At 44.3% G+C, this 23,128-nt stretch overlaps 1 long non-coding RNA gene across 6 annotated transcripts; it reads left to right on the forward strand.

The window, feature by feature from the left end:
* Positions 1-10: 10 nt before the first annotated feature.
* Positions 11-7,833, forward strand: LOC147356171 (uncharacterized). Of its 6 annotated transcripts, none has more exons than XR_015142672.1 (3): positions 11-29; positions 6,445-6,567; positions 6,670-7,833. It is a non-coding gene; the product is annotated as an uncharacterized LOC147356171 (long non-coding RNA). The 6 variants fall into 6 exon arrangements; XR_015142670.1 differs by lacking the exon at positions 11-29 and adding an exon at positions 1,335-1,473; XR_015142669.1 differs by lacking the exon at positions 11-29 and adding an exon at positions 1,553-1,746.
* Positions 7,834-23,128: the final 15,295 nt, after the last annotated feature.

Genomic DNA, 23,128 nt, shown 5'->3' on the forward strand with positions numbered 1-23,128 from the left:
CTTTCCAGGACATGGAAACCTGTGTAAAGGTGAATCACTGTTTAGTCACTAAGTTGTGTCTGACTGCTTTGCAACCCCATGGACTGTAGCCTGCCAGGCTCCTCTCTCCATGGGACTTTCCAGGCAAGAACACTAGAGCCGGTTGCCGCTTTCTTCTCCAAGGGATCTTCCTGACCCAGGGGTTGAACTCAATGTCTCTTGCATTGGCAAGCAGATTCTTTACCACTGAGCCACCAGGGAAGCCCATAAAGGAGGGTGCTAAGCCGCTTTTCTGGTCATCTTAAGGGTAATAAAGAAGAGATGGGATTTAGCAGAAGGACTGAAATTAGATACCCAGAAGAGCTTCTGGTTTCTAGGATGATTTTAAAAGCTGGAATAACTTTAGTGAGTGTGTTAGTGAGTTCAGCTCTGCTGCAATGATTTCCTCTACAGAATTACACGTCTTAGGCTCCACAGTGCTGATTCTCACCGATTTCCAACTCCAGGGAGGTGAAAGGCGAGCAGGCACTGTAGCCTTCACTCTGAATTCCCAGCTTCCCTCCAGTTTAAGCCCCATGCTTTATTTATACGATTTTTTTTTCCATGTAGACATTTTACTCTCCTTGCTACAGAAGGTGCTTTCCCCAAACTGCCTCAAATATTCCTTGTCTGTATATTTTATTCATATGGATCCGTTATTGGCCCTAACTTTCTGAAAGAGCTGAAATTTGCCCTTGAGGCATCAGATGGAGTAGTCAGATTGTCAAATGTGTCTCCTAATTGAAGTGAACACTGGCACAATATTTGTCGACTGGAAATAAACAGCCCCAGTGAAGTAGCAGGTTTACAGCCTTCATGTGTTTGTACTGGTCTTGCTGAGAGTTGAAAGAGACATGCAGAGAGGGAATCTATTTCTCTTGGAAAGGAAAACTTTGGGGAGGAGGGGAATTGTTCTTAGACTTTGAATCTCCTAGAGCCAAGAATGGCTGACCTGGGGCAATCGTCAGCCAGGTTGATTTCCAGGGCTCCTCCCTGCCCATCTTCTCCCTCCCATTTTGGGCCCCTCCTTCTTCAACATTCAAGGGTTCAGAATTAGCCTCCATCAAACCCCCCTTATTGGCAAGTCTCTGCTGTCAGGGGTTGAGGAACAAAAAGCAAAACTGTGATCTAATCAGAAAGGGGCTAATGACCATCACTGTCTCTTCCCGATGTCTCATGAGCCCCAGAAAACTTGAAAGCTCTGGATCTGCATGCCTGTACTGGCCTCAGCCTCCAATCATCCCTGATTGTGTCCTTAGCACAGCTTTGCAGTGAACATTCTTGGGGGACAGGACTCTAACTTGGGGAGTCAGTGCAAAGCTTGCAAAGTGCAACTTTAGTGCTGAAGTGTTGCTTCCAACCAAGGTCATGTGGCAGAGCAAGCAAGTGAAGGCACCAAGGTCAAGCCCAAAGCTGAACTCCCTGCCTCTCCAATCAAGCGGTGGAAGATCACAGGTGGGCTGAGTGAGTCCCCTCCACACTTGGAGAAGTTAGTCTTCCTCCTTCCCATTGCTGTCTTGCTTTCCTCAAAAGACCAATCAGAAGTAGGCCATTTCCTTCTATGAAGGGCCCTAAGAGGTGGCTCCCTCTCACTCCCTGATCTCACTCCCTTGCCGTTCTCTGGTCCATTTCAGCAAGTTCCTGGGCCTTGAAACCTTTCCTAGCACCAGTATTTAGGGATACTATAATGAGTCTTATAAAGTCGAATTGTGGTTTTTCTTCTTTGATGTAAGTTCTTTGCTTTTTAGGGTTAAATTAAACCAAGTGGTGATGGGGGTGAGTGCACAGCATAGATTCTGAATGTTAAGCTTGACCTCTCCTTGTTGATCCATGGCTTTGTTCCCTTAAAGGAATTCCAAGCTGAAATAGTTGGATTTGGGAAAGTATTTCCGAGAAGAGAATTATTTTAAAATGTAACTCAAAATGTTAACAGGTAGCCAGCCATCCAGCAACCTAGCATACTTATGTGTTAGATCAGCTCTGTAGCTAATGGAACCCAGCTTCCTAACATGTCTTTCTGAGATGAAATCAAATTTGTAGAAGCCCAACAGTTGACCAAGGATTGTTTAACATCTAATTCCTTTTTTCCTCTCTGCGTCTTAAAAACATGCTATTTGTGAGAACTTGGTTCCAGAAAAAGGCAAAACAAAGAAGTGGTGATGGCAAGAGTCAGGGATAAGAAATCAGTGGTTCCTCTTCTACTGGGTGCAATTAATCAGTAACTGTTAACCTGCGAGTAATTGAAAACACAGACTGAGCTGCCGTCACATGGCTTATAAAGACTTCCTCAGGTGACATTCCTTGTGGGTTGGAAATGATAAGGAAACAGAATTTTCCAGCATGTACTCTTACAGAAAGGCTGAAAATGTGTCAAATTACCTTGTGAAATAGGTTCCCTTGTAGAAAAACTTTACAGTCTCTCTCCTATTCTTCTCAAGGACCTCTTAATGGGCAGATCTAAAGACATTTTCTAATTTTTCATTCTCCCTGACATCTCCTCTACAGCACTTGATATGAGTGACCATTCTCTTGTACATAATAAGGATCTGCATCGTAATGAACCGTGTACTGATTATGTATCATGACCTGGACACAGCGATAAGCATCTCAAACATCCCTTGTCCTGCTTCCGTCTCTCCTGGGTGCTCCTGTTTGGGCCTCTCTTCCTCCCCTCCTCACTCTTAAATGATCCATTCACTCAGGTTCTGCACTTGGGCTTCTGTTCTTCTCTCCTGCAAAGACATCATCTCCTCCCATGGGTTTGTCTATCACCTCCAAGGGGAGGACTTCCACATCTGTTACCTTTGGCTTCCTGGGTAGTTCAGTTTAGTTCAGTTGCTCAGTCATATATGACTCTGCGACTCCATGGACTGCAACACGCCAGGCCTCCCTGTCCATCACTAACTCCTAAAGCTTGCTCAAACTCATGTCCATCCAGTTGGTGATGCCATCCAAGCATCTTATCCTCTGTTGTCCCCTTCTCCTCCTGTCTTCAATCTTTCCCAGCATCAGGGTCTTTTCCTCAGTAGCTCAAATGGTAAAGAATCTGCCTGCAATGCAGGAGACATGGGTTTGATCCCTGGGTCAGGAGGATCCCATGACGAAGGGAATGGCTACCTACTCCAGTATTCTTGCCTGGAGAATTTCATGGACAGAGGAGCCTGGTGGGCTGCTGTCCATGGGGTCACAAAGAGTCAGACACGACTGAGTGAGTAACACACACCATTCATGTACCTTTCCCCAGCCCTACGTTTTCCACTGCTTGCTGGATATTTCTACCTGTGTGTTCTACCAAACCTCAAGATGACTGAAACAATTTCAATCTATTTCTCTGAAACATGGCTTCCCCTCCTGATTTCCCTATTTCTATTGATGCTACCAAAACTCTAGTCTTCATATCCGCCTGGGAAGTCTCTAGTCTTCATATCATAAATGCTTTCTTCTCCTTCATCTCTTCTAGTTCCTCAAGAAACTAGTTCCATTGATTCTTGTTTTGTCAGAGTTCTTAATTTTTCTTTCCTTTTGGCTCCCATTTCCATGATTCTAAGTCAGGCCTTGTCACCTGATACCTCAGTTGTTATGATGTCCTCTTAATTTATTTCTCTACCATCTTCAGTCTTGTATATCACTGCCTGATTAATCTTAAAACCTCACTTTCTTCAAATAACACCCCTGATCAAAACACATCACTATTTCCCCATTGGCTGATTCTGGCATATCAGGCCTTCTCAAATCTGGCCCAAATCCACAGTCCCCAAAGCACATCCATTATTCCTGAGTGCAAACTGGTCTCTTCAGTATCTTTGAAACAGAAATTGCTTTTGTTCTGTTTTGTTCCCTCTGCTGCTATCTTTTTGAAATACTGTTTGTCTCCTCTGCCTGCTGTAAGTCCTATGGAGTAAAGCTTGGTAGGTCAGTGGTTCAAGATTTCTTTAAACAGAATACTTGCATCCACTCAGCAATTATTTGCTGAGCATCTGCTCTGTGCCAGCCCATGTTCTAGGCACAGAGATCGAGAGCTGAATGATCAGTCAAGGCCCCTGGTCTTATGGAGCTTATACTGGGGAGGTGGGGGAGGTACATAAAATAGAAAATAAAGAGATACTTTCTGATCGTAATAAATGCTACTTGATCTCAGCAACCCTCTTCCTGAATGAGAAACAGTGAGTCTAAGAGAAATTAAATGCCTTTCCAGAGATCACATATTTGGCAAATGACAATGCCTGGATCATAGATCATGTCTTCTGTGTTCTTTGGCTTATCTATATTCCTTCTCATTTCTTTAGCCGAATGTGAAATCCTTCAACGTCAGGTCAAAATTCTCTCAAACTTGTCTTAGCACTTAGCACCCTTCTGGGCATGCTGCAAGTGCCCAAAGGTCACTTGTGGGGAAAAAGAACTGACCAAAGCAGAAGGCAACAAGCCAGACGGCAGCAGGGAGAAGGAGTGTCCTTATTAGGTCTCAGACACAGAGCATTAATTGTTCTTATCTGAGTCCGTGCATCTCATTAGTATCACATGACTCTCCATATCACTTAGCCCACTAAAGAGTAGTCTAGGGGGTTCATAAAGATGCTGTCAGGGAGGACTGGTTTTGCTTTTCCACTAAATTTCCCCCACAAGTAACAATTCCATCATTTGGACAGTGAGCATGACCCAGGGGGTCCTCAGTGTCCTGCCAGCTTTCTAGTCCTGACGGTGACAAGTAAGAACCAGAGAGAACTCAGCGGGACCAAGACGGGGAAGAGTCAAGCCCGTTTGTTCAAAACAATCTGTAACTGGTTCCTTTCACCAACCCCTACCCTTTTGGCCACTATTCTTCAGGAAGAAAATAAATAGGAGAAGGAAGAAGGGAGGGAGGGAGGGAGGGAAGAAAGAGAATTTTTCCTAACTTCCTATTTATAGATTCACAAGGATGAACAATAAATTATCTTCAAGGAAAAGGTTGGGGGGTGTTGAAATTGCATTTGCAATAGTCTCCTTTACATCTAAGTGATAATTCTCTTTCCTTCACACCAGCATTTAATGGACTTGATATTGACGATTATGGCTTAACTAACAAAACCTGTAGAGAGGAACAGCACTCCTCCCTTCACGCACACACACAACTCTGATCTCCCTTTAAATTATTTTCCATTTAGCATAAATCCTATAGCCTGCCACAAAACTTTATTGAATAGCTCATTTGAGCAGAGAATACTTTTGAAAGAATATTAGTAAACTCTTTCAATGGAGTCAAAACACCAAAATGGAAAATTCAAGTTTTGAAGAGAGCCATTAAGTGTGATTAAACCTTTAAAAAGCAGAGAACAACGCCCGTAGAACTCTATTTAGCCATTTCATATCTTTAATTGTCCAAAGATTTACTTTAAAAGCACAGACATGAAAGGATGCTGAATGGTACAGTATTTCGAGGGGGAGAGTGAAGATAAGCCCTGCTCACCAGCGAATGGAGCTCGACCCAGAAGTAGGGCCAACAAAAGCAGCGGGGACCTGCTTCCTCCTGCAGTATATAGAGAGGGGGGAATAAAAAGGCAGCGATTCTGGACTCAGCTTTGAGGAACACAATTGGCATGATTAGAGATCCAGAGTGGGAGCACGTTTAAGCAGCGGTGACATCCACCAGTTAGCTGGTAATTAGGATGAAAACTGAGGGGAAAGACGCTGAGAAGCAGGAGAGGGAGAAATGGGAGAAACTGGGGAGGGCGCTTTGAAAGGTAGTTTTCAAAATTTAAGGAGATGAAAAATCATTTTAGGAGCTCTTTGTAGCATCTCCTGTTCTAAACTCCAACCTCAGAGATTTTGATTCAGAAGATAGGGGATTAGACCCAGGAATCTGAATTTTTAAGAAGCCTCCAAGGTAACACCACTGCCGGGGTCCTTGGATCAGTTTAGAGGATGTCTGGTGGGGGGCGGGGAAGAGCTGGGGACAGAAATATGAATGAGAAACACCGCCTGGAAGACAGAGAAAAGCTTTCCCAAATGACAAACATCCAGCATCTAACTCTCCTGTCTCCTTCCTCACTGTCAAACACACAAGGCAACCAGGTAAGGAATCAGCTGAGGAATTGAACCGATGGAGAATATTGGCAAGAGAGGATTCTTTTTTTTTTCTGGAAAAGGTCAAGAATGAAAGAAAGTCAAACAATAACAGAAGGAGGAGGAGGAGGAAGAGAAGGGGAGATTGGTGGGAGGAATAACTGGCACTTAGGGAAGCAAAATTTTGTGTTGCCTATTTTTTTAAATCTCCAGAGATGGACATGGACAAAGCAATGTGATGATATGCTTTGATCTAAATTGAAAATACTTTTAAAAAGAGTCATGTCGTATGACCAGGTATTGATAAAGTAGAATAGAAATCTGTAGAGTTGTGGACTGTTAGATTGCTAAGCATTTCATGACAGTGTAAAAATCTGTGCTTTCCAGCTCTGCTCTGTGACCCTGAAGATGTGCCTCCAAGGTCAACCCCCCCCCAAAGAAAGCAAGAGATGTCAGATTGGGAGGGGTCACCAGGCACTGCCCCTGCCTCCCCCAGAATATCTGTTTCAGGTAAGATTCAATTTAAACACAGAAATGATGCTAAACCTTTTTGAAGTTCTGGTTCTAAGTGTTTTTAAATTCCTGATTCTGGCCATTTCCTTTCATTTGCAGGTGCAAAAACCGAGGCCTGAGAAGCAGTGTCTTTGCCCAAAGTCACTCCATGGTTTGTAGTATTTATACTCACGCTTGGAACACCTGGTCCCTTGTTGGGTGAGCACTCCGCCCCAGCACCTAAACAGCTGCTTTCAATACTGGAACTTGTCAAGCAAGTGTGTTTTACAAGAATTTGTTATTATATGTGGTTGGAACATTTTATGGGTCATGATTGAATCGATGGCGTATCGCACGTGTGTGATAGCAAGTTATGTAGGGTTGCCTGAGGGTTATTCTCTGTGCTTTGGAAGCAGAAGAGACTCAGCGAAGTGAACAGGAGTGAGTGGGAATCCTTGGGTCAGAAGAACGTGAGTGCTACACCTGCTGATCACTTGAGTGCACAAAGCATCTGATACCCGTTGCAAACTCTAGACCCTTTCCTCTCATGGCAACCCAGTGAGGCAGGATAAATGACCCTCATTTAGCCCTGGAGAAGATTGAGGCCCAGCAGGGTTAACCAAATTGCCAAGTGTGTTGACAATTCATATCCAGGTGACTTCAGAGCCCAAGCCTTTTGTACTTAATTACATTCTCCTCCCGACAGTGGGATGTTCTGGGCTCTTCATGTTGTTCTTTCACGGGCCAGACTCACCTCCCTTTGTGTGGTAACAATTCCAATATATGTGCTGCCTTGAGAGATGACAGTATTTTTTTTATGACATTTTTTTTAAAAGAAGAAGATAATAATAAAAAATTTTTTATGACATTTTTTTTAAAAGAAGAAGATAATAATAAAAATTTTTCAGTTAAAAAAACAACAACTTAAATTCAGACCTCTAGGAAGAGTCACTTAAGAAAAGTCCTGGGCTATGCCTGCAACACTTGACTTACAAAGAATTCTAAACTAGTCTTTGGGATTAGCACATTCCTACATAGAGCTCTTCATGGCTCCCACTTTTCTGCTCCTTTCAAGTCGGGAGGACTCCTGAGTGGAGAGGGCAGGAGACACCCCACTGAGGATAAAGCTTAGGCTTCCTTTCTCAGCTGTGAAAGCCTGGACCTGGGGTGGGAGGGGCTTGGCAGGGGCAGCTGTGGCCACACCTCTGCACACACCTCCTCCTTAATACCTCCTCTCTTCCTCTTTTCCGTTATAAAGATGGTGTCTTGTTGTTTAGTTGCTAAGTTGTGTCCGACTCTTTTGTGACCCCGTGGACTGTAGCCCGCCAGGTTCCTCTGTCCATGGAATTCTCTAGGCGAAAGTGCTGGAGTGGGTAGCCACTTCCTTCTCCAGGGGATCCTCCCAACCCAGGGATCGAACGTGTGTGTCCTGTGTTGCAGGTAGATTCTTTACCATCGGAGCCACCAGGGAAGCCCCTATAAAGATGGTATGTAATAGAAAGTACAGAAAATGGAGAAAATAATACTCAGGATCCTGACAACCTATCATATATCTATTTTCATCTTGGTAAATTCTATTCCTGTCCTCTGTCTTTGTAAGTATAGATTCTCCATAGTTACAGGCATCAGGATGCATGCTTTGTAGCTCAGTTAACCCCACTTGCCTCAATGTTGCAGACTTTGTCCAGGAGGTGTGTGGTTAGCTTCTCTTGTTTCCTCCCTAGAGCTTCTCTCCCTTCCTTTCTTTTGTTTGCCCCCTGTTCTTTCTTTGTCATTTAACCTCTCTCCCCCCCCTCTATACTGTTCTCATGTGACTGATTCATTGCAGTGGTCTGGAATGCAATATCTCCATTTCATGCCTACACACACACTTACATATATTTGAGTTGAATATCAAAACAATTTCAAAAATTTAAATAATATTCCAAGCAATAGATTCTAAGGATGACATATATGCTTTAGGGCATTCCTAAACTTCAAGCGTAATGTCCTTTGTTCCCCAAACTTGCTGACGTCACTCTCAGAGGTCTGGAAAATCCAAATCTGATCTAGAAGTGCATTTCTGGCCTATTTATATTTTAACATTTGGGAGGTCAAAATCAGGTGACAAGGAGTTGATACCTAAGAATTTCAGGTTGCTACCTACTTAAACTTTTCAATTAAATAGGTTAATGTTCACTAATGACTTGGCTATCACTTATGTCTGTGCCTACAGGCATGGATCTAAATGGGGCTTCCCTGGTGGCTCAGATGGTCAAGAGTCTGCCTGCAATGCAGGAGACCCGGGTTCTAAATCTCACAGTAAATTTCTGGGATCCCTGAGAATAAAGATAATACTGAGTTCTGACTGGGCCTCACCTGCTTTCTTTTCCAGGAGTGCATGGATCAGTTTCAAGTGGTCACCCATCTTGGGTCACTCTCAGGCCAGATGCTTCCTAGAAATAACCCCGGGATAGATGGGTAAAAGAAGAGATGTAGGTGATTCTACAATGAATCTGAATCCAGGGCAAGCAAAAGAGTGACAGCAAGGCTCGGTGACCATGAGGGTGGGATGGAAAAGGGGACAGGCTGTGCATTTCCATAGCATTAGGAGCTGAAGTCTTTCGCTGCTTATCAATAATCAGAAATGATAATGATGCTAACAATGCAGATGGTTCTAAGCAATACCTTCTGGGAAGGGTATGGGGACTTTTTATCTTGTTCTCCTCTGAATCCTGGATTTAGTTCAGTGGTGGTATAATGTAACTCATGTAAAGATTGTTTCATGTTAGGAAAGATATATAGAATCACAATTATAGCAACTGATACTTACACAGTCCTTTAAATATACAAAGCACCATTATATCACTTATCCTCATGAAAGCAAAGAAAACATTCTAGGTAGAATGTGAGGGAGCTGACATTTGACAATGAAGAGTTTAGCTGAAGTTTATATGATGAAGCTTTCACCAGAGCAATTAATATAAACACTTTGTAATGATAAGTATTTAAAGAGGAGCCAAATACTCCCATGGGAAACCTAAGAAGTGCAGGCATTGCTGAAGAGGGCAGTGTGAATGAGGATGAACATTCAAAAGATAGAAGGAGAAGATATCTGGGAGGGGTGGCTTTTTTGATGAGAAAACATTGCCAGCTCCAAGTACTCTAATAAAGGTAAATTGCAATTTACTTCTTTGTGGTTCAATTTCCTTGGCAATTATTATATTAGAGTGACACTTCTATTGAATTATATGTTTCAATTACTATTAAAAAATCGAAGTCCTTAAGTTCCAGGAAATTATGAATGCGGCTTCTGGAGAGCTCTACCTCTGACACTCCAAGGATAGTATCGTTTATCTCCTTAGCTCTCAGAGGCCCATTATGCAGCGCGGGCCAGGAAGGAGGCTGTCCACACAATAGTGTCCAACATTTTCAAAGCACTTCTGGTGGATTCGACCATCTCTGTGCTGTGTTTTGCTAACCCCAGGTGACCGGCCGCCTTTCTTTGCGCGGGACACAATGGCAAACAGAAACATTAACTCTCGCAATGTCGCAAGAATCCGACTGCATTATTCCCTGACCTCCGCAAAGATAATGTGTCATTTGCTGTACAGAAATAAAAGTTTTCAAAGCCGTTGGAAATAGAATTGTGTACGCTTCGCTGGCTGAACCGCCTTTCTAGGGTTTATTTGTTTGGCCCTTTGGAGCGAGAGAATGGGGGAGTTTCGGCTGGGGGACCACGGAGGGTACCTTCTTTCCCCTCCCGGAAGATGGAGTGGTTTCTGAACGCTGGATTGGTGTGGGCGGGGAGGAGCAGCTCCTGGGTCACAAAGCCCCTTGATGGAGGAGCAGGAAGGCCCTGTCTGGTGTCTGAACGGCCCCCGGGCAGGGCTCGGGGAAATCTCCTGGATGGGTGCATATTTACCAGAAGTCAATAGCGCAGTGGGCTTTGGTTTGATGCTAATGAGGCCAAGGTTATACAAGGGCCAACTGGTTTCCTTCTGTTCCCTCTACTATAAACCGCCTCCCATCAGTGGCCAGACCTCCTGCAAATGCAGGAGAGGGGGGCGGTGGTAATGACAACGGGCTGGAGGCTTCTCACGGACAGATGGCTCCCCAGCTGTTTTTGCCGACGGGTAACTTTTGTTGCCACCACTCAATGTCCCCTCGAAAAGATTCTGTCCTCCAAAGCCTTTCCCCTTGAGTTCTCCTGGGAGGCATCTCCTGGTGACAGGCCCTCTCCTGGGGACTGTTCTCCAGTAAGGTAACGTCTAACGTGTGGGATTTTTTTTTTTTTTTTTTTAATTGCTGATGTAGAGAAATCTCAGGCTCTGTTGAGTGCAGAAGAGGTTGGTTGACCCCGTTTCCTGACTCCCCTCAGTTTGACTGGACTTGAAACACCATTCTGTCTCTTTGTTGTTGCATCTGTGAGTTAGTTCCCAGTCTGATTCAGGTACTTAGCGGCTCTTTGTTTTCTGATCTGTGAAATGGGCATTTTAACCCTGGTCCTTGCCAACTTGCACTGTTGGTGGGAACCAAGGCAGGAAGGATGGAAGCAGTTGATGCCCATCGAGGTCCAAGGGACTGGTGCCAGGCACCTTGGTTCCGGAGGCTGACGCATGGTTCTTTACTGACACTGTATCCCAGACTATTTTGAGTCCCAGTTCCTCTCACTGAGCTGGCATGTCCTTCATTTCTGGCAGTAGCAACAGGGATGTCTTTGAGGTCCTTCTCCTCTCCTTGGCACGCTGTCCACCCTGAAATCTCCCTCTTCTGAACAGATCTTCCCTAACTGTATTGGTCAGGGTTCTCTCCAAAGAAACAGAATGTGTGCATACGTATATGATTTATTTTAATGACTTGGCTCATCTGATTGTGGGGGCTGGCAAGTCCCAAATTCCTAAGACAGGCAAGCAGGCTGACAACTCTGGCAGGAGGATGCTGTGGTCATGAAACCGAATTTCTTCTTCTCTGTAGAAAATCTCAGGTTTGATGCTTAAGCTTTCAGCTACTTAGATGAAGGCCACCCCACATTACTGAGAGTAACTTTCTTAGCTGGCTGTAGTTGTGAACCACTTTTTGAAAATATCTTCACAGCAATACCTCTATTGATATTGGTACTGGGTGCTATAGCTTCACCGAGATGACACAGGAAGATGATCACACACCGAGCTTCCACGGATGACTCCCTAAGTTCGTCTCTTGGGTAAAGCTTTCGGAGCAGCTGTTCTCTCCAAGCTGTAGGGACGGGTGTGGCCTCCTCCCTTTTTCTTTCCTTGCACGCCCTTCCTCCAGACACACTAGGCCTTCAAGCCCCTTTCTCCCCGCCACTGGTAGCTCACTGTGCGCTGTGGAGGTGATGTCAAGGTCTCATCTCCTAGGAACCATTCATTGTCCTTTCAGTAAGTTATCAGAGTAAAATCTATAATTAATATTTTATAACCTCAGCTGAGGTAAATCGGTTACTGTGTGGCTTGTTTCCCTTTGGAGGGTGGAGGATCGGAGTTAGAGGTAAGCCAGATGTCACTTGTCAGGGAATTAAATCCTGACCCCAAAGTGCAAACTGTCAGGCAGTCTCCGGTCCTCCTTGGTACAGTCTGGGTATGAATTCCGCGCGATTTCAGAGAAGTGAAGGGCTGACACGACTCCTTCATCTGTGCACCTTACTGCTCAGCCCTTCCAAAAGCACTAGGTGCAGGGGAAAAGCCCAAAAGTTTCTCTGGGGCCCTGCCCCTGGGAACTTCCATCCTCATGGTAGAACAGACAGGTAAACAGAACACTAGGAATGCAAGGTGGGTGCATGTTAGTGGCAAATAAGAGGCATACACAGTGCGTGTACCTTCATAGGTAGGGTTTTCATACGCTTTGCACAGTGAACTCTAAAACTGCAGGCTCTAACCGATCTTCGTGCTTATCTAGTCCACGTGCATAGTTCTTAGCGGACTTATCTTCTCTTTCATGTTTTGTTTGGGGAAAGAGGTTAGTTTGGACTTCTTCAGAGTGCACTACTTGATGACTCAAGAAATCTGTCCCATAAATAAAGTTACTAGAAAAGTGTGAGCAGTGAAGCAAGAAGTGGGAATTAAATATGAATTCATTCCACAACTGCAGATGAGTAATGACAGTGGCCAACGCTGGGTGAGGAGTGGGAGGCCCCATGGAGACTATGGCTTATGTTCTCTTGGAGAGTTAGATGGCAAACGTATAGAGTGAAAGTTGCTCAGTCGTGTCTGACTCTTTGTGACCCCATGGAGTAGCCAATCCATGGAATTCTCCAGGCCAGAATACTGGAGTGGGTAGCCTTTCTCTTCTTCAAGGGATCTTCCCAACCCTGGGGTTGAACCCAGGTCTCCCTCGTGGCAGGCGGATTCTTTACCAGCTGAGCCACCAGGGAGGCCCTTATGTCCTCTTGGAGAGTCTAGATGACAGAGAAGTGCCTCATTAAAACAGTAGGGTGGGGAGTAGGAGGTTTGAGGGGTGCTGTTTTCTTGAGGGTAGTCAGAGAAGGCCCAGAGGAGGTTATCTAAGCAGAGACTCAGAAGATAGGAGGGAGGAGGTTAGCCGTGGGGAGTTGGGAGACTGTTCCCAATGCACACTATTTCTTTAAAAGATAAGGGCAGATCGTAGTAACAATACATACAGAATAATCCCTACAAAAATACATGTGTTTGTGTGTACACAATAAAACTCTATAAATGTAGATATGCACATGTTTAAATTATATATATATATATATGTTTACATGTTTAAATTATATATATGTATATAATACATATATACTGTGGCTTGGTGTCTCGGACCAAAGGGATCACGGTCCTGAAGGAAGGAAAGTAGGGTCAGACTCAGTCTGCCAGTCTGAGGTGCCCACAGGGAGAGCCCCACGTGGGACTGCTCCACCCAGGCCACGTGAGCTGTCACATCCCACCGAGGGTTCCGGAGGCTCTGGGAAGTCTCTCAAGCACTCCTGTGTTTAGTTTGGGTGTTTGGAGGGGTCAAGAGTATGTTGACCTCCATTTTCTTCTTGATTCACCACTTCTTAGGATCTCAGAAACTTCAGTCTGAACATTCTAGAAAGGCCTGTAGGAATAAGATTCAATTAATGCTAAAAATTGCAATAAATATTCCCCATTTCAGGAGCATAATAAAAGGATGAGAAGTTGTAACTAAAGGCCAGAGATGCGGTTAAATCATACTGGTTACACTGTGATCCTGAGTGCCCTAAGGCGGCATAGTAACTGAACGACTAGAGGAAGACAATAGTCTTTGCCTGGAAAGACCCAAAGGGCCCCTTAAATCTTTAATAAACTCAATGTGTAGATGATTCTTATCTCTGAGCAATTCTCCTTCACCTTCCTTCACCAGCCCCCAGTGCTGAGTAAACAAAGTCACATGTCATATGACATTTGTTTTGTTTGTCTGTGGATTCATGGTGTTTGTCCTTTCTCTTTCAATGCCCTATGACTCCATCTTTCCCAGATGACAGGTGTACTGCCTTTGCTGTCTGTTGTGGCTTAAGAACTGGGTTAACACTTAAAAAGAATCACAGCTGAGTTGTCATCATGACTAGGAAGTTGGGAGGAAGTCACAAAATCAATGTGTATGTGCCCTTGACCTTGTGACCATTTGGTCCATAACAATGAATCAGTTTGAGTTGATAACTTTGTTTAACAGACTATTAATCTCAGTCAAAAGACTTCAACTAGGGACTCCCCAGGTGGTCCAGTGGTTAAGAATCTGCTTTCCAATGTAGGGGACACAGGTTCGATGCCTGGTTGGGGAACTAAGATCCCTTATGCCAAGGGGCAACTAAGCCAGCACCACAACTACTGAACCTACATACCTCAACTGGTGAGCCCACGTTCTGCAAACTACAGAGCACTCTGGACCCCATGCATCACAACTAGAGAAGCCTGCAATTAAGACCTGATACAGCCCCCCCTAAAAAAACAAACTTCAACCAGTTGCCACATGGAGATGCCCAGAAAAGTTCAGCTTTTGATAAGACCAATATGCTTTCACTTCTTCAAGGATAAAGGCATCAAATTATCCTTACAGGAAAGAATTGTTTTGTGTCTACAATAACAAGGAGAAGGCTGAGGATGTGTTCTTAGTACGATGTCTTAGTCAGTGGAAGAGTGGGTATATGTATATCTAGTGGGTTTCTAGGAATTGGGTGGTGGTGGTTTAGTCGCTAAGTTGTGTCCAACTCCTGTGATCCCCATGGACTGTAGCCTGCCAGGCTCCTCTGTCCATGGGGTTCTCCAGGCAAGACTACTGGAGTGGGTTACCATTTACTTCTCCAAGGAGTCCTCCTGACCCATGGATTGAACCCAGGTCTCCTGCCTTGCAGGCAGATTCTTTACCGACTGAGCGACCAGGGAATCCCATAAGGAACAGAGCATGTGTTTTGTGACTCAGGGAGTTTAGAGCCAAATAGAAACAAAACATGTAAAATTACTTACTAGTGTTAAACACTTTGAAAGGCCATGGAGTAAAGAGTTTTCCATTGGAAAAATGTAAAGCAAAAAGAAATGGCAAGGAAGACAGACTCTGAAGACGCATCTCTGGAACAGAGCGAAAGAGGTGTATGGTTTATGTCTCACTGAATTGCCTAGAACTTGATCCCCAGGTAGGCATTTGAGCATAGTTCACAGGCAAACAGTATGTTTTCCAAATACATCGGGGCAGAAAGCGGGAACTATCCCTCCAACCCCAGCTCTACTCCTATAACTAGACTGCATAAGGGATGCCACAAACATAAGAAGTCTTATCTGTAGGAGCTCTGTGCAGAGGCCAGCATATAGAAATAAATGGAGATCCAGTCCTTGGCACAAGTGGAGTCATATTTGCAAAACTGTACAACCCAATTGAATTAGGGGAATTACGATTCTGTTATAGAGCCGCAGACTGGGCCAAGAAGATCCCGTTATTAATAAATAGTTAATTTTGAATTTTTAAAATCCCAGCCTTTCCCAGATTCCAACCAGCTACCTATGTCAAAGGTTATATCAAAAACCATAAGCTGGAAAAAAAGGGGGATGACAACTAGAGCTTGAGAGCTGGCATTCAGGGGAGGGATGTTGTTGAAAGAGACAGGGAGATAGCAAAAGACACTGAGAAAGAGAAGACAGAGAACATGATGATCTAGTGTTCTAGGTAACAGCAAGGAGGTCATTTGTGGCCTTTACCAGAGCAGTTTAAATAGAGAAGGTTGAAGGCAGATTGTTAGGAGTCAAGTAATGGTGAATGAGTAAAAGGAAAAGGTCAGTGTAGGCCACTCTATCCAAAGGGCCCTATAGATAGAGCTTCCTTCAAATGCTAGGAAGATGGAGCTTCTGAAGGTGGAAACTCAAGGGATTAAAGAGGTAATTCATAAACCAAAATTCTAGGTGATGAGATCCAGAAGACGGGCACATGGCTCATCCTTGGATGGAAGGAGGAATCATTACAGTCTGGGAAGGGAGACTAGGAAAAGTGGGATAGGGGTGGGAAATGTAGGGAGATCATGTCAATTGCCCTCACTCTTTTGCTATGAAATTGGAAGCGATGTAATCTATGAAGAGGTTGGTAAAAGAAACTGTTGATACTAAGGACATGTGATGGAATCGTTGACTGGTACTGAGGGGCAGCTGAGACTGGAGACCAAACATCAGATGTGGCCCTGTAGCATGGTCGATTTACTTCTCCTAAGGGACACTCACTAGCCTGGTTTCAAGAGTAGAAGAGGCAGATGTTTGATTGAGTCTTAGGGTGCTGACAAGCAGATGCAGCTAAAGGACACTTTAACAAGGGAACTGAGTGTATGTGATGCAAAGTCGCTTCGGTCATGTCCAACTCTTTGTGACCCCACGGACTATAGCCAGCCAGGCCTCTCTGTCTGTGGGATTCTCCAGGAAAGTAGACTGAAGTAGGGGGCCGTGCCTTCCTCCAGGGGATCTTCCTGACCCAGGGATCAAACTGGTGTCTCTTATGTCTCCTGCACTGGCAGGCAGGTCCTTTACCACTAGTGCCGCCTGGGAAACTGAGGATACGGGTGGGCATAAATGAAGAGGTGACCCCTCAGCATGACGGACTATTCAATGAGGAGGACTCAGAACTTTGGCTAAATGGAAAATGAACCATTTTTGTGTTGTGTTTCCATTTATCATCTTGCTATATTAACACAGTTCCATCAGCTGCTGGAAAAAGCTCTGGCCAGCTAGCCAAAAATTCAGAACCGCCCTTTTCCAGAAGTGCCTAACCAGGAGACTTCAGACGTGATGGGTGAGACTCATTCAGTGGTTTAATTCAATAAAGGTTTATTTCTTGCTCGTGCAAAATTCACTGGGGTTGTGTGATGGTGAGGTAACTAGGATTAGTAGTTACTCCTGTCTTCAGGCTCTGACATCTCACTGTTTAGCTTCTAAAAGGGCTGAAAGGATGGAGTGGGCATACTGATTATTGGTACCTCATAGAAGCAGTACAACACTTTGGTCACACTCCCATGAACAAACTCATCCCAGATCCCAATCCAGCTGAAAAGACAACTAGAAATGAAAGAGAACACGCACAGATGTTCAGAGAGCATCAAGCATAGCTGTTAAAAAGCGTCAACAACCAAGGATCCCATAGACGTTACCTGCACTTAGTGAATTTCAGGGAGCATGACTCCTGACGTGGGGAGAAAGACCCAGAAAGTGAGAAGGGGAACATGCCTTGGGGCTGACTGTGTGCACACGGGCACCAGACCAAGCAGCTGAAAAGTGGAAAGACAAGCCAAACTGTGATTCTGAAATTAAGTACCGTGTAGAGAAACGGAGGCAAAAAGGAGAATGGAGAGGAGGAGGAGGAAAAAGAAAATACAAAGCAGCAGAAGAGAAAAAAAAACCAATAGGTCATTTGGTGAAGCTCAAATGTGGCCGTAATCATTCTCCCCTCAAAATGTGGTCCAACTAGCGTCTGACCACAGGAAATGGAAGCACCAATAAAGGTAAGGCACAGTAGGAATGGGTCGAGACTTTCAGCCCTGCAGTCCACGTGAGACACAGTCGGGCGAGGAAGAAGTTGGAGGGACAAACGTTGTCAGCTAAGCTGCCCTCTCCAGGATGGACCCGGCTTCCTGGGTCTTCTCCGGCTTCCTGTCTGGCTTGCTCTAACTCACCCTCTCAAAAGCCCTGGGTATTTATTGTAATTATTTAAAATGTCTTCGAGACCCAGAGACACTGGCCGGCCATATCCAGCACTGGCCCCCCTCTTGCTGGGAGTGTGCTATTTCTTTTTAATTTGCTCACTCAGTCCTGAATAACTTTTCAGAGGGCTCCAGACACCGCAGTGTGACAGCTAAACCAAGGCGCATCGGATGCGATGGAATCGCTCTACAAGCAACCTTGCCAAAGGCCCTTTTCGATGCACAAAGCTGGCTCTATCTTTGTATATTGAGGGAGCTAAATCAATGTTAAATGCTTGGCTCTTTTCACAGGACAATGACCAGGACCTAAGCTGCGTCCTTCCTTTTTGATTGACACTTGAAACGCAGCGCGGGAATCAGCCAGAGGCGCTGCTACAAGCCGAACCCTCTGCTGGGATAACCACTGGTGACATCTGCAGAAAGACCGACAAAAGGCAGTTGAAAGCTGTGTTTGTTGCTTTCCCCCCTCAGATCTCCGGGCTTTCATGGAGCTCCTTACTTGCTTTAATATTATGATTCAGCACCTGGCTTTTTTGAACCTTGCTTTAAACTTCAAAAGGCGAGGTGGTATTAACAAACATGAAACGAAAAAGTGGCGGTAGTTTGATTTACTGTTGTCGTCTTATCAAGGGGTTTTTTTGTCACCAGCTGCCACTTTCTGTCATCTTTGGAACCATTATCATTTCTCTAAAATCTAAAAGACTCCACTTAATAACAGCTTTGAATACAGGCAGGATCAGTAACATACACAGTTCTGGGGATGACAGGACCGTCAAATGAAAAGAAAGATGCTGCCAAAAAAAAAAAAAAAAACCACAAAAACCCAAACCACACAAATAAGAGCCGTAGTACTTTCTAGTGACCTTGATTTCAGAATTAAACAAATCAAATCCAGTTCTATTGTTCCTTTTGAATCCCATTGTCAAGTTTCCTTGAGAAGTTCCTTTTTGTTGTTAGGGTTAGTGGAGAAGGGAAAAATACAAAACAAAACCTCAGGCCACAACAAGGCTTTGCTACTTTGGGGAGAAGAGGAAGCTCTGCTATCATGAAAGGGCTGTCTGACCTCGACCAGTAACATGGCTCAGCTAATTACCAGCTCACTTTCACTGACTTTCTAATACTTCAGGCACCCACTTGATACTCACAGCAGGACCAATCTTGCAGACTGACCAGGGAGGAGGTCACTTCACATCCTGCTCTTTCCTGAGGATGGACAGCTCTGAGTGGTCCAGCTGAACCCTCAGGACTTCGCGGGATCCTGTTTCGGTGTGAAAGCTGGGTTACCCAGAGTAAGCCCACTGATTAATCCTCCTGAGGTTCTGCTTGGAACCTCAGAGACGTGAAATCAGTCCGAGCCACAGGGGGCCTTCAGATCATCCAGTCCAGTGGTTTGGATTCTTCCGAGAAATTTTGTAAAAATGTGGATGCCTCCCTGAGCATCCTTCTCATGTCAACTGAATCCAGAATGCAAAAAAAAAAAAAGTTCTCTGGTTGATTCTGATTTCCAAAGAGAATGGAAAATCAGCCTTTACAGAGGAGGCGTCTGAGACTCGGAGGACTTAAATCAGTTGTCTAAGGCTGCACAGCAAGTCTGTGGCAGAGCCTGGCTGAGACAGGGCGCTGGGAGCCCTCTGGGGCAGACCCCTCACTGAAACCTGAACCCTGAGAACGGGGTGGTGCTGCTCCACAGGGAGGGGCTGAGCATCACCTTCCCAGGATGTAAGTGACAGTCACACAGACTCCTGCTTCCCCGTCATTCTCCTTTGCCCATCCTAAGTCAACACGACTCTTCATGGACTTTCTGATCCCATTAGCAATGGGTTTCTCTCCTCCTTCTTCCCTCCATCCTTAGGGCCTCGAGATCCTGTTTGTGGGGGAAATCATTGCTCATCCCTGACACATGTTGTGGAAGTGAAAAATACGAGAAAGGTGAAGTTGTTCATTTAGATGTTCAAGTGCAAAACCTTTCATGTGTGGCTAGATCGGGTATGCCACCTTCCTGAAACCAGTCAAATACATTTGGCCATCTGTTTCTCTTTTATGATTTAGTAGTTCCTAACTTGCTACTTTATTATGTATGTATTGTCAGTTGTAGCATCAAAAATCCCATGCATTATATCGTTCTTTTGACAAAGGCAGTTATGTCAAATTAGACATATAGATGATTATCAAATAGCCTGGGGTCTTGACCCAGGGAACCTAAGTGGTCTGTCTCCAGTTGGAAAAAGGGAGTGTCTCCTGAAAACCCCCAGACTGTCAACATAAAAAAACGCAGGGGAGGCAGTCTGCAAATGAAGGCGAGTATCTCTGGAGTTGTCAGTGTTTCTGTTTCTGAAATACGGGGCCTATGAAAACTCTATGAAATAGGAAAATAAACCCCAAACAAAACCATGAACTCTTCTAGCTGTGCAGATCAGGACTACTTTGATGATACAAAGGAATGTAGAGATAGAAGATAAATTTATCTCCATGCCAGTGCTGAGCAAGTGGTAACAGTGGCCAGATGGGCTGGAGTCAGAAAGATTCTGTGTTTGGTCCTAAAGTTTTCATGAGTGATTAGCCATGTCTGCCATGGCTGGTAACTTCAAGACATAGGAGGGTGGCTAAGACAAGTTTTGGAATCATCCATGAGTTTACAGTGAGTTTGGATAAATTGCTTAGATTTAGTATTCTAATCTGGAAAATGGGCATAATACCTCATTCTGTCTTTTGAGAGTTGAATGGCATGATAAAGGTAATGCCATATGTATCAGGTGCCAAATAAAGTTGAAGTTTTTCTTCTTACTGTGAAGGGAACAAACCCTGCATTTTGGTCTCTATGGAATTCTTATGGAGAGGTAACCCACGTAGTTGGGATCATTCTCTAAGCAATGAGACCAAAGAACTCTGAGCCATGAAAGTATTTGTACCCTTTACTTCACTTTAGTCCAACAATTAATGGAGGAAGAAAGGAAGGGAAGGGACGAGAAGGAAGGAAGAAAGGAGAGTAGGAGTGAGGCAGGGTGGGGGAAGACAAAATGATTCGACAATAAAATAGAAGATTGGCAGAGATAGCAAGGAGTTGGTGGGAAAGATTAAAACTAGGACAAAGTATCAGAAATTCTGAAGCATAAAAAGGTCTATTTTTGAATGTTTGTTATTTTGTTTTTTTGTTTTTCCATAGTACCGGCTATGTCAAATCTTATAACAAAATTGTTCTCTTTTGGATAAAAAGATGACTTTTCTCTCCCCTTGCACCAAACCACACCTCATAGTTATTCCCCTCTGTTAATACGTAGTTCCTTATCTCCAAGCTTCACACTGTTAAAGGGACAACCTGGAAATGAAATTCTGTTACAGTACAGTGAGTAGAGAGCCTCTCACTAGGACTCAGAAGATACAGACATCATCTCCCTCTCTGCCACTCTGGCCAGGAGTCCTTGGACAAAATCAGGCAGGCAGTCTGAGGCTCCATTTCTTCTTTTATCATGTGGGAATAAGAAACATCACTTGCTAACCTTATTTTTTTTTTAATTTTTATTTATTTACTTATGGCTGTGCTGAGTCTTTGTTGCTAGGCAGGCTTTCTCTAGTCTCAGCGAGTGGAGGCTGCTCTCTAGTTGCGGTGCATGGGCTTCTCATTGCAATGGCCTCTCCTGTTGCAGAGCATGGGCTCCAGGGTGTGTGCGGGCTTCAGTATTTGCAGCACGCAGGCACAGTAGTTACGGCTCCTGGGCTCCAGAGCACAAGGTCAGAAGTTGGGGCACATACAGCCTAGTTGCCCCGAGGCATGTGGATCTTCCTGGAAATTGAACCCACGTATCCCGCACTGGTAGGCAGATTCTTTACCATTGAGCCACCAGGGAAGCCTACTTGCTAACTTTAAAAGGTTATTTTGAGGAGGGTAAGGAGGTAGCAACACACACGAAATACCTTTGACAACTGTATATTTGGCACACATGTAAAGGGGTGATGATGCTACTCCAGTCTTTACATACATTTATCCACCTTCTTCTTCATTGTCTCCATGCTCCTCTCTCCCACGTAAATACCTCCCAATTCTTCCTTCTTAGTGACTGGAATTTTAATTGGACTTAGTGATTCATTCTTTTGAATAACCAGTTAGCATCCTCAGACTTCCTTTCAAACAAACTTATAGTCTTATAGGAAGTGAGACATATACTTAGAATTAGGCTAGACAGGATTTCTTGAGAAACCAGAATGAAGAAGCCAGGATGCAGGATGGGGAGAAAAGAGAGTGAAAATGGGTTTGGCACAAATACTGAGGGGCAGACTGACACAGGCTGCTGCCCGGCTCCACCACTCACTAGCTGCGTGCACTATGGCGAGTTACTCCAAGTCTGTTCACTTGTGTTTCCTCACCTGCTTATGCATTCATTTGTATTATTGTCCACTCTGTGTCAGGCCCTCTCCTAGGTAATTAGAGCATCAGATTCTTTACTTATGAAGCTTACTTTCTACCAAGGAAGATAGAATATAAACCAAGAAAACTGGTTAAAGTAAGCACTAAGAAAAACGAGTGAAAGCTAGCATAAAAATAGCTAAATCAGGATAAAGGGAGTATGAGAAGAGCAGGATAGGGCAGGAAAGGAAAGTTCTTTGAGGATGTAACATTTTCAGTTCAGTTCAGTTCAGTCACTCAGTCCTGTCTGACTCTTTGCTACCCCATGGACTGTAAGCACGCCAGGCTTACCTGTCCATCACCAACTCCTGGAGCTTGCTCAAACTCATGTCCATCCAGTCGGTGATGCCATCCAACCATTTCATCCTCTGTCGTCCCCTTCTCCTCCTGCCCTCAGTCTTTCCCAGCAACAGGGTCTTTTCCAATGAGTCAGTTCTTCACATCATTTTACCTAAATATTGATGAAGAAATGGCCTGAGCTAGGGGAAATTCTGAGAGAAAAAATGTTTAAAGGAGAAAAAATATCAATGCAAAGTCTTCCTTAAATTTAGAGAAAAAACATGGAGCTCCTAAGAAAGATTTGTGACAGATAGTAAAAGTGGACTTGGCAATACTTGTTGCTGGATTAAATGGGAGATGAGGGAAAGAGGAGTAAACTGACCCTGGGGAATTGATATGAGAGCAAAGTGAATGAGGAAGATGTAATTTGGTCAGGGAGGGGAGCAGATTCTGCTTTAGACATAATAGGTTAATAAATTTTTTTTGGTAACATTTAGAAAATCTGATAAATGGAGATCATAACAGTATCCACCTACTGGTGTTTGAGATAATCATGGAAAGAGCCTAGAAGAGGATCTGATATGAAGCAAGTGCTTAATAAATTGTACTTACAGGGACTAATGAACACAAATGTCAAATCCAGTTGTGGGACAGAGTGGTCCTTGTCCAGTCAAGAAACTAGACAGTGACGACAGTGTAGAGTCCAGAGCACCCATAGATAGGAATCAAGTTTAGGAAGAAAAAGCAAGAGG

This window comes from Bos grunniens, chromosome 16 (assembly GCF_055505025.1).
Source record: "Bos grunniens cultivar Pamir isolate PY7600 chromosome 16, Bosgru_T2T1.0, whole genome shotgun sequence".
NCBI lineage: Eukaryota > Metazoa > Chordata > Mammalia > Artiodactyla > Bovidae > Bos > Bos grunniens.